Source organism: Bufo bufo, chromosome 4 (assembly GCF_905171765.1).
Source record: "Bufo bufo chromosome 4, aBufBuf1.1, whole genome shotgun sequence".
In the NCBI taxonomy this organism is placed as follows: Eukaryota; Metazoa; Chordata; class Amphibia; order Anura; family Bufonidae; genus Bufo; species Bufo bufo.
Genome location: NC_053392.1, coordinates 160,486,668 through 160,499,146, shown reverse-complemented (window position 1 = coordinate 160,499,146; position 12,479 = coordinate 160,486,668). Strand labels below are relative to the sequence as shown.

Genomic DNA, 12,479 nt, shown 5'->3' with positions numbered 1-12,479 from the left:
TCCCTTCATTATTTACCAGGTATAGCTCTGTTCAGTAATAGTAGCTACACATGCATTACACCAGACTATATAAGCTTAAACAGCAGAAAGACAAGAAGTCTATGCTTAGGAAGGCCTATAGTGTTTAGTGGGTCTTCATTTGGATTATTGTAATATTTATTTCAATCTTGCTGAAATTTTCCATATGCCATCTATAACTGCCACTCACTGTTCCCTGTTGGCAGCAAATCTGCAACTTTTCCAAAGAGAGTCTTCAGAAATTTTGGTTATACTAAACTGCTTACAGTACTAGAAAGGGGTTGGGTAGAGCAGGACAAATATATATTTTGTGGAGCTTTTATTATGGTCCAACCAGCAGACCACTACAGCCACCACTTAGAGCCGAGAGCCGTGCAGAAGCTTGATGTACAGTGCACTTAACAGTGAGGCCCCGCCTCCAGTGCACTTGCAGGAGCAGAATCTGGCAAAATAAAACCACATATTCCCTTTACTCCTGATAATAAAAGTTCCACAAAAGATATGCTCTCCCTGACACTTACCTAGTGCTAACACCTGTATACAGCATGATCAAAGTCAAGACACCTACTCCAGACAGAATTTTGAATGCCTTGGAGAAACTGGACCCATGCTTTAAGTGACTGCTGAAATGGACCTTGTTCAAGGTTGTTCAGGCAAAGTATACAAGTATCAGTGTGTCACAAAGTGTAAGAAAATATCAGAATCAATAACTAAGACAAGTCTCAGACTCTAAACATACAGTAAAATGACAGACACACAAAAAAGGGCAAAAGGGGCCCAAAGCATTAAAGGGTGTGAACATCTTTGGAACTTTGCTCTAAAAATAATAATAAAAAAAAATGTTTAAATATTTTTTAGAACACGTTGCTTTATTTGGCTTCTGCAGCTTAAATGTTTCACAGTACAGAAGTTGCAGAACACCATTCTGTGATAAATACACTCCAGCTCCTCACTGATTTACGCCCAAAACAAATTTCCACTTTGATTTCCCAACAAATCCCCTTAAACGTTTGTTAAGAAGAGGAAATGGGGCCGAAGATCAGGCCACCAGACAGCGAAAACATCAGTAATATGTCCAGATAATTAAAGGTATATACAAGTATATATCACCCAAAATAGCTCTTGACCCTATCTAATAGGCCTGAGCAATAACTGCAGTGATCATCTGACTAGAATAAAAAAAACACCAATGGGATTCTGAGGTCTGAGAACAGAACAGTCAGATACATCCAATTTAATATCCTACCGCTTGGATGACAGGTCTGTCCATATACAGTACAGTACGTTCACCTTTTGATAGATGCCGTACATTTGCTGTGCACAGCACACTACTACTTGCTGCAGCTCTAAACATAAGGCAGCAGCTGTTTCTTAGTGCGCTTATAACAAGGTTTGGAAATGACTGCAGAGTTGTTTGTCTCTTGGTGCCGCACCTTGAATGCCAAGCATCAGTGCAGAACATCTGTAATATGCCCATTTTTGAAATTACCAATTACATATAAACAAGCTTTTAAGTCAATCTTTGCATGTGCATCAGATTCTATGTGACTGGCACATCAATCACTTATAAAACAACACGCTGGGCAGGAGAAACCTGAAAAACAAAGTGCAATTTTGAAAACTCATCAACAGTATACAAGCATAGCATTGTATTGTATATTTGGTGCTCACATTGTGAACGGTGCTAGTGTGTTAATATAATGCTTACAATGTTAATATTAAAGGCGTTTTTCACCCCGACCCAAGAGTTCCGGTGAGGTACCGGGCTCTCCATGGGGCTGCCAGGAAGCCCGGTGACGTCACCGGCACTGATGGGCAGGCTTTAGCGCTACCCTAGCCAGTAAAATGGCTAGGGCAGCGCTAAAGCACGCCCATCAGAGCCGTTGACGTCACCGAACACACTGCCGAGCGGAAGCTTCCGCCCGGCAGTGTGTTATGGTAAACAGAAGAGCCGTGCCCTGCGCGAGCTAGCACAGGGCAAGGGAGTGCATCGGAGCATGAGATGCTCCGATGCCAACATCAGGGGGGCTTCCGGGGTGAAAATAAGGTTATGTCCGGGTTTAGCTCTGAACCCGGACAACCCCCTTAAGGCTACATTCAGATGTAGCAAAAATTTCCCTCTGTAAAGTTTGTCATATGCAGAGGCATATCTAAAGGCTTATGAGCCCGGGTGCAAGAGTTCAGCTTGAGCCCCCCTTCTCTCAGTGCTTTGTGGCCAGGGGCAGAGAAGCACATAGCCTTCGTGCTGCCTGACGCAAAAATTGAAACAGCACCCCTCCCCCATACCAAATTCTTGACATGCTACCTCTGCACTGCTACCTCTGCACCCCTATAGCTACCCCCATGGTCATATGTAGATTTTTCTTTACTTCTGCATTTCACTCTCTGCCCTACAAAAGGTGTAATCAGCAGGCTACAGCTTCTGTATTGAATATCCGCAACAAATCCGTCATGTCTAAACGTAGCTTCAAAGCCCATGGCGATTAATACAAAATGACATACAGCAATGCAGTACATTTTGATATAATGTGAACATATGATAACCATTAAATTTTGTGTTTGGCTCTATTAGGGATAACTTTGAAACAGCGATGTGAGCACCTGCCTGTACATCGTTCACTCCAGCCTCAGTGGAATCCAGTGTACGAGTGTATTGATTCAGAAGAGCAACCGGCAGCTGAAATTCAGGTGCCTATTTTGCAAGGAAAGTATAAAAAAATCAAGTATATCACAAAAATTATTTTTACCACATTTAGAATAGATTTTTAATAAAGTTTATTTGAAAGCTTAGGTACATGTTATACAGATGAAGTTGTGCAACAAACTTCAAAAGCATTCGGCCTTCTTCCTCAAGCATATATGTAAACCTGTACTGTGTCATCACTATTAATTATCCCTGTACTGTGACATCACTGTGTTTATTATCCCTGTACTGTGACATCACTGTGTTTATTATCTCTGTACTGTGACATCACTGTGTTTATTATCTCTGTACTGTGACATCACTGTGTTTATTATCCCTGTACTGTGACATCACTGTGTTTATTATCCCTGTACTGTGACATCACTGTGTCTATTATCTCTGTACTGTGACATCACTGTGTTTATTATCTCTGTACTGTGACATCACTGGGTTTATTATCTCTGTACTGTGACATCACTGTGTTTATTATCCCTGTACTGTGACATCACTGTGTCTATTATCTCTGTACTGTGACATCACTGTGTTTATTATCTCTGTACTGTGAGATCACTGTTTATTATCTCTGTACTGTGACATCACTGTTTATTATCCCTGTACTGTGACATCACTGTGTTTATTATCCCTGTACTGTGACATCACTGTGTTTATTATCCCTGTACTGTGACATCACTGTGTTTATTATCCCTGTACTGTGACATCACTGTGTTTATTATACCTGTACTGTGACATCACTGTTTATTATCTCTGTACTGTGACATCACTGAGTGTATTATCCCTGTACTGTGACATCACTGTGTTTATTATCTCTGTACTGTGACATCACTGTGTTTATTATCTCTGTACTGTGATATCACTGTGTTTATTATCCCTGTACTGTGACATCACTGTTTATTATCTCTGTACTGTGACATCACTGTGTTAATTATCCCTGTACTGTGACAGCACTGTGTTTATTATCTCTGTACTGTGACATCACTGTGTTTATTATCCCTGTACTGTGACATCACTGTGTTTATTATCGCTGTACTATGACATCACTGTTTATTATCTCTGTACTGTGACATCACTGTGTTTATTATCTATGTACTGTGACATCACTGAGTGTATAATCCCTGTACTGTGACATCACTGTGTTTATTATTTCTGTACTGTGACATCACTGTGTGTATTATCCCTGTACCGTGACATCACTGTGTTTATTATCGCTGTACTGTGAGATCACTGTGATTATTATCCCTGCACTGTGACATAACTGTATTTACCATTCCTGTACTGTGACATCACTGTGTTTATTACTTGTACTGTGACATCACTGGATTTGTTATCTGTGTACTGTGACATCATTGTTTTATTCTCTCTGTGGTGAGATATTCCTATGAGCATTATCCAGGTTCTATGACATAAATAATTTTTCCGATGTAGTGATAACACAGATAACATTTTTAGAAGTGTAAGCATATAAGGTGCAATAGTTGCAGTCGAATCTGGGACCTGGTGTCTGAGGTGTTCCTCACCTGGTGCCTGAGGTGTTCCTCAATCGGTGTCTGAGTTGTTCCTCACCTGGTGTCTGAGGTATTCCTCACCTGGTGTCTGAGGTGTTCCTCACCTGGTGCCTGAGGTGTTCCTCACCTGGTGTCTGAGGTATTCCTCACCTGGTGTCTGAGGTGTTCTTCTGCCACTGTAGCCATGTAAGGTTTTCAGATTTTGCCTTTGGGCAAATTGACACCCATTATACAGTATTACAAATATTGACTGTCTGCTTATTTTTTTTTCTGAACATTTACTATAATGTTCTGCAATGAAGAAACATTCTCTCAGTAGTCTGGGTAGAAAATGCTTGTCCAATGACCTGGCAATAGAATTCGGCATACACAAACCTATGACTACTAGGTAATGTAAGCTCTGGTTGCATGTAGGAAGATCATATTCAGACTCCTTCAAGAAAGCTTTATGGACAGATTTCACAGCTGCAAATGAAATATTCTAGATAAAAGCATAAAGTTTTAAACACTCTGCATTTCCCTAAAAGGCTTATTGGCAGTTTCAAACATTATAGATTTCTATTGCTTCATTCTCGGAAACAACTGAGTTTTTCTCCCAGTGGAACTTCGAACAAATCCAACTGGGAAATATGCTTATAGCCATTTTCAAAAGAAGACAATTTTCTGAGCTGGCAGTGTCATTTTGGGCTGTAATGCGTCAAATCAAATTGCATTATTCATGTCACCAGGGGAACCACAGACATCTAGTGTTTCAGAAATTCAGAAGCTGACAAGCGATAACAGCAAAAATGGCTCAGTCTGCATGTCTGAAATGAGCGGCAGCTAATGATTCTACGGGAGAAAATACTAATTCTAAAAATAATGTCGGCTAACTGCAAAATTGAAAATAAGGATTCTTGTATTTAAATTAGCCATTAGGAAAGTATTCTTACAGGAAAAAATGTCAAGTTTAATTTACATCACATAAATCAGAGAAATGACATAAAATATGAAGTAACGGATACACTGCAGAAACAGTGATGAGGACAAATGTATAGATATTTGCTAATGCTGGGCTTGGTCAAACAGGATATGCAATGAAATATTGTATATGGTTCTTTACTTCAAACATTGCTATTCATTATGACATGGAGCCTTTATTTATAGCAAGATGGTTATGAGGCAGTGCCACATTAAATGATACCATCTTTAAGATGGACATTAAAAGGGTGGTACCAGAGGTTGGATGCCCCCTGGTAATCAGCGGGGGTTCAACCTCTGGGACCCCCATTAATCACCAGAATGAGGAATCAATTTAGAATGATCCTCATTTTGAATGGAGTGGGATAACGCAAGCAAGCTGCCAGTCCGTTCAACCATATGGGACTTCTGGAGATGGTTGGGTGCTTGCAATCGGCTACCTAGGGCAGTCCCATAGAGCTGAAAGGAGCAGTAGCATAACCGCCACATCATTCAAATGGCGGAACACCGGACCCCTTTTCTTATGATTGGCGGACCCCAGCAGTTGGACCCCAACTGATCAGCCATATATCCCCTATTCTGTCATTGGACAACTCCTTTAATAGGAGTCTGTCACCTGGACAGACACAATGTCTAGCAGGGCGAGCTCAGCATTAATATCAGACTACTAAAAGGGAGTTGGGCTGCAATACCAAGCATGGCCATTACACAGTGGAAGGAATTTTCTTGTTCCAGCTCCATCCACTGTATAGTTTGCGTTGCTGATGGTGGCCAAAATAGCCGATCAGTGGGGGTGCTAGTTATCGGATGTTGATGACCCACCCGGAAGATATGTCATCAATATTTAAGTTCTGGAAAACCCCTTAACTGTACTAAGTTTGGTCTGAAACCACTCTGTGCACTCTTGCTCCTCCTGCTTCTTCTGCCAACCGCTCCCTCTCTTTCTTAAATCACAGGATCAGGTTCTTGCATAGTCATCTCACCTGATCCTGTCAATCAAGAAAGAGAGGGATAGTCTCGCAGATGAAGGAGGGTCATGGGTGCACAGAGTGGCCCGCATCCGCCCTCAGTGCAGTTATCTGCTCTTTTGCATGTGGATTAAAACGAATGAAGCAATTAATCAGTGAAAGACATCAATAAAATTCAGCTGAGCTAGCCCTATAAGGCACTGGGCCTGCATTAAAGAGCTTTAGCAGTGAGAGGATAGGTCATCAATATCAGATCTGCAAGGGTCTAACTCCAATCACCCCTGCCCATCAGCTGGTTGAAGAGGCCATGGCGCTCGTGCAAGCGCTGCGTCCTCTTCAATGCTTACCTGCACGCCGTCTAGCTTGTAGGGGCAGTGCAGTGTAATCACAGCTATCTCTCTGGTTCACTTGAATGTATTGAATACACCTCTGCTACAATTTAAACGCTGTGCCGATAAACAGTGTAGAGGACTCATCGCTTGTACGAGTGCCGTGGCCTCTTTAAGCAGGTAATGGGTGGGGGTGCTGGGGGTCAGGCTCCTGCTAATCTGATAATGATGACCTATCTAGAGGATAGGTCATCAGTATCCTGACACTGCACAGCCCATTTAACAGGTGATAGATTCCCTTTAAGGGAAACAAGTGAACATTCTGTGCCCCCCAATCCAGAGTTCTAAAAAGGATGCACAGGCAGGAACTCAGCAATACTCCTCTCCTCCAATTAGATTTACTGTATTAGAACTTGGTCTGCCCACAGATTTAAAGAGGTTATCCAGGCTTTATCAAAAATTACATTGATCGGCTAATGGTGCCATTTACTTTTAACTGATAGACGCCTATCAATGTGGCTCCATTGACCCTGCCGCATCATTCTGTTGTCTGTTTGTGGCAATCATCTTAGAGGCAGTGGGGATCAGTTGTCACGCTTTGGTGTGGGAGGGAAACACCACACCGAGCATAGGAGGGAAGCGGGGAACAGGGAATCAGGCCTGAGAAGTAGGGAAGGAAGATGGACACCTCCTAGTGAAAACCATAACCAAAATCCTGACTGACTACAAGTATGAACAGACCCCAAAGGTAGGTGAGTTCATAAAGAGGAATACCTAGAATCCTATCAAGCCCTATAGGACCCTGGTACTAATGGCAGGGACGAGACTACCTGTTCCTCCAAAAGGAAGGACGAACAGGAGTCTCCTTCAGGCCTAATACAAACAATAGGGAAATGCAACACACAGAACCCAAACAAAATACAAAAGGGAAAGGAAAGACTAAACTTCAAAGGAGAAATGGAAGCACCAGGAACTCAGCCGAGATCCAACCACAACCTATCCAAAAGATCCAAACAGAAGCTATAAACCGCACAGCATTGTGGGAAAAGCAACTATAAATAGAGAAGGTTAAATGACCCTAATAACCACACCTGGGGAAAAAAGGTGTGGCAAGCACCAGAAACAACACAGATGTCATTTGATCCAAACGGAAAACATGTCAGATCAAACCATGTGTTGCCAGTCTCACCAATCTCCTGCCACCTGTCGCGGGAACGTCCGTGACATCAGTGCAGGAGGTTGGTATACAACTGTACCACAAGTTATGTTATACTTACAAATTTATTTGTGTAAAGTAAACATTAATTCTTATGAAAACTTTTAATGTTCTGTTCACACAAATGTCATGTTTTCCATTTCTACTTGAGCCACAATAGCTATGCCAAATCCTTTTACAAACTGATGCCAATAAATCTTGATGAACCCAACTGTCTTTCAATGGAGCCTGCCAAGTTTAGGCCTAATGCACACTATAGTATTTTGAATCTATGTCCGAACCGTATTTTAGCAGATTGCACACGGACCTTTTCATTACTATGGATCTGCAAAAAAAAAACACACAGACAGCACATGGATGTCATCAGTGTGCAGTCTGCATCCGTGTGTCCATTCCCTCCGTGTGTCCATTCCACAAAAAGGTAGAACATATTCTATTCTTAACATAGAGACATAGAATGTGTCGGCAGATAAGAACCATTTGGCCCATCTAGTCTGCCCAATATATCTGAATACTATGAATAGCCGCTGGCCCTATCTTATATGAAGGATGGCCTTATGCCTATCCCATGCATGCTTAAACTCCTTCACTGTATTTGCAGCTGCCACTTCTGCAGGAAGGCTATTCCATGCATCCACTACTCTCTCAGTAAAGTAATACTTCCTTATATTACTTTTAAACCTTTGCCCCTCTAATTTAAAACTGTGTCCTCTTGTGGTAGTTTTTCTTCTTTTAAATATGCTCTCCTCCTTTACCGAGTTGATTTCCTTTATGTATTTAAAAGTTTCTATCATATCCCCTCTGTCTCTTCTTTCTTCCAAGCTATACATATTAAGGTCCTTTAACCTTTCCTGGTAAGTTTTATTCTGCAATCCATGTACTAGTTTAGTAGCTCTTCTCTGAACTCTCTCTAGAGCAGGGGTGCACAACGTTCCCTGGTTGGGGGCCACATTGCCAGACTGAACCAATGACGAGGGCCGAAATTAAAATTTAAAGGTGTATTAACAACTGAAATTTTGTACTTATGGCATATTGAACACACAATTTATATCATTAATGTCTAGTTACACTTCCAGGACTCCCATCTAATGGGAGAAATACATGAAAAATACATGTGAGCAGCCACAAGACATAGACATACATGTCTGTTACAAGATGGTTGGGGGCCACACAGAATAGTATCAAGGGCCGCATGTGGCCCCCGGGCCGCAGGTTGTGCACCCCTGCTCTAGAGTATCTATATCCTTCTGGAGATATGGCCTCCAGTACTGCGCACAATACTCCAAGTGAGGTCTCACCAGTGTTCTGTACAGCGGCATAAGCACTTCACTCTTTCTACTGCTTATACCTCTCCCTATACATCCAAGCATTCTGCTGGCATTTCGTGCTGCTCTATTACATTGTCTTCCCACCTTTAAGTCTTCTGAAATAATTACTCCTAAATCCCTTTCCTCAGATACTGAGGTCAGGACTGTGTCAAATATTCTATATTCTGCATTCTATATTCTTGCCCGCAAAATGTGTACCATGGACCCACTGAAGTCAATGGGTCCATAAAATAACCCCAGATGCAACATGGATGTCAGCCATGTTTTGAGGATCTACATTTTGTGGACCGCAAAATGGATATGGTCACGTTCATGAAGCCATAAACCTGGCTGTGTTGGTATTTTTATGGAGAGAAAAGCATTATAAATGCTAGAAACCTTGACTGGCAAAAATGCAAGTGTGAACACGGGGAACCACTGAACATATCACAATATTTTGCAGACAAAACTTCTGAACACAGAATAGGCAAAAACAATTGGTTTATTCAACACATACAAGACAAAAACATAACCAGAATCAAACTGGACATTCGGGTAGGAAACAGTACAAATTTATGGGGTCATTTATCGGACTGGTGTAAAGTAGATGCCAGTTCTGCTTTACACCAGTTTGATAAATGACCCCATTAATTTCCACTAGACCACTGTCCCTACCTACTTGGCTGATCTGTCCGAACCGACTGTCTCCAACTGGTCAACAGTCCCTATGCTGGCTAAGTCAAGGAGGTGGTCCTTACAGTGATTGACAGCCTTCCCTCTATGACTGTGTATACAGCAATAGCTGTCAATCACTGATAGGACCGCCTCCTTGACTTTAAAGCCCAGAATGGGCAGGAATTTAAATGAATAAAACACAAGATATATTGAATCTTTCCCCATAAAACTACACTCACCTAAAGAATTATTAGGAACACCTGTTCTATTTCTCATACATGAGTGTATATCAATCTGCTCAGCTCTATAACGTGCTGCCTGCAGCTCAAATGCCATTTTCAACATGATAGATTATCTTTAAACCATTTGATCAACATCTGTCTATTGACAATTTTAGTTATTGTGCACACAAATTAAAAAAAAAGGCAGGGATGTGACGAATAGTAGGCAAGGGAAATGCACATTTCACAGAGCACTGCTATTCATCACAAAGAAGAAAGATGCTGTTAGATGACAGCCTCTCCTACTGCTGTCAGAACACAGTGTAGTTTTAAAGTGTAACTAAACTTTTAAACAAGTTGTTTTTAAACTCTTCTAAATAGCCCAAATATAATTTTTATAATATACTTTATTAATTAATTACCAAAGTGGTGGAAAAATTATTATGGAAGCGCTTCATTAGTACCGGAGGACCAGGAAGTGGTGAAGGCTCTGTACTCACCGCTTCCTGGTCCTCGGCTCGGCTATCGGCTGTGCAGGGCTGCACACAGCGTGAGGGCGCTCTGTGACCTCACACTGTGCGCCGCGATACACAGCCGACAGCAGGATGAAGAGGATTGCGATGGTGAGGAGCGGTGGCGTCCAGGAGCAGGAGAGGTAAGTAAGTTTTTTTTTTTATTTGTGCTGGGGGCTGATGGCTGACATATAGGGGCTGATATATGGGGCTGATGGCTGAATATATGGGGGCTGATGGCTGAATATATGGGGGCTGATGGGTGACATATGGGGGCTGCTGGCTGACATATGCGGGCTGATAGATGGCTGACATATGGGGGCTGATAGATGGCTGACATATGGGGGCTGATAGATGGCTGACATATGAGGGCTGATAGATGGCTGACATATGGGGGCTGATAGATGGCTGACATATGGGGGCTGATAGATGGCTGACATATGGGGGCTGATATATGGCTGACATATGGGGGCTGATAGATGGCTAAAGGTTTGGGGGTTTGATCTGAGGCATTGGGGGTCTGATCTGAGGTCTAAATGACATTGGGGTCTGATTGGGACTGTAAGCTGAGGTCTGATTAACATTGGGGGTCTGATTGCTGGGCTGACCTGAGGTGTAATGGAAAATATTTTTTTCTTATTGTTCTCCTCTAAAACCTAGGTGCGTCTTATGGGCCGATGCGTCTTATAGGGCGAAAAATATGGGTACGTTTTTTTGTAACTTAAAAAGGTACCCAAAGTTCTTGATAGTACCGCTTCTTAAAGGATTTCTGCTGCTGTGGAGAACTCAGTACGAGAGCCTTGAGCCGAGTGGAGTGCAGGCACAGGCAGAAGCCCGCTCTAATCAGCTAAAACCTGGCAGAGCACATCGGTACAGGGCACAGGGTACCGATGTGCTGTGCCAGAATTAGCTTGGGAAGAGTGCAGGCAAGACATCGATCTATGCTCCCTCCTATGCAGAGTTCTCCACAGCAGCAGAAATCCTTTAAGAAGCGTTACTATCAAGAACTTTGGGTACCTTTGTAAGTTACAAAACAACATAATTCATTAATAAAGTATATTAAAAAAAAATTTGGGGGGATATTTAGAAGAGTTTAAAAGCAACTTGTATAAATAAAAGTTTAGTTACTCTTTAAAGTTATGCTTTAGCCCCCCCCCCAAGAGTCTTTTCCCCAGTAATAGTTAGCTTCTCTACATAGCAGACAGGGACATTATGACTCACAAATCATCTCAACAATACAAAACCCTTAGAACCCCAAAAAGCTGAAACACACAATTATGGGTATGGCTGAAGAAGAAGAGGTAATACCACTTGATATCAATATTCACGTTCATATTTTATCATCACTTTAGTATCTTCTCTCATCATATAATCACAATGCAAGGTTACATTTAATCGCTTGGAGGCCCAAAAGCATTTATGGAATGTCATGAATCTATTGTAATCTTCTACAAATATGGTCTGCCAGGGAGCCATAAAATATCAGCAAAAATACATTTATATTTGATCTTAAATCCTGAATTTTTTTTTTAATTCTCCGCAAAGCCAGCAGAGCCTCCGGTCATTGCAAAAGTACATCAAGTAAGGGATATTAATCAATTGCAAGCAATAACTCAGGGCAAAAGATACTTGACCTAAATGGAACAATAGTACTTCAGTTCCTGGGCATAAAAGACAACAGGCAGCGATCTAAAGAACGGCCTCATGACACCTGATGCTAAGTGGAAGCCATGCATATTAAGTGGCCTTGTACTCTGGCTATGCTGTATGGTCATTATGTTAGCATGCTATAGATGAACACAGACTTACTTTACATGCAAAGAAAAATGCTCACTGCGTTCCAAACAATCCAGATGGGATCACAATCCACAAAACACAATTGAATGGAGCTCATAAGATAAAAAATATATAAATGGACGAGAATGAATTAAGGGGGAGATTTATCATCTCCCTTGTGCCAGAATAGTGGCTTTAACAAGTCGCTGGCTGTGTGCTTGTGACTTTTTGAAAAAAAAAGTTGCAAGTGTGGTTGCGAGGCATCCGAAGTGGAACTCAATCCAAAGTTTA

The 12,479-nt window shown here is 41.8% G+C and overlaps 1 protein-coding gene across 1 annotated transcript in view; it reads right to left on the bottom strand.

The window, feature by feature from the left end:
- Positions 1-12,479, bottom strand: part of SLC9A9 (solute carrier family 9 member A9) — a 902,549-nt gene that overhangs the window by 559,941 nt on the left and 330,129 nt on the right. The window lies entirely within an intron of this gene.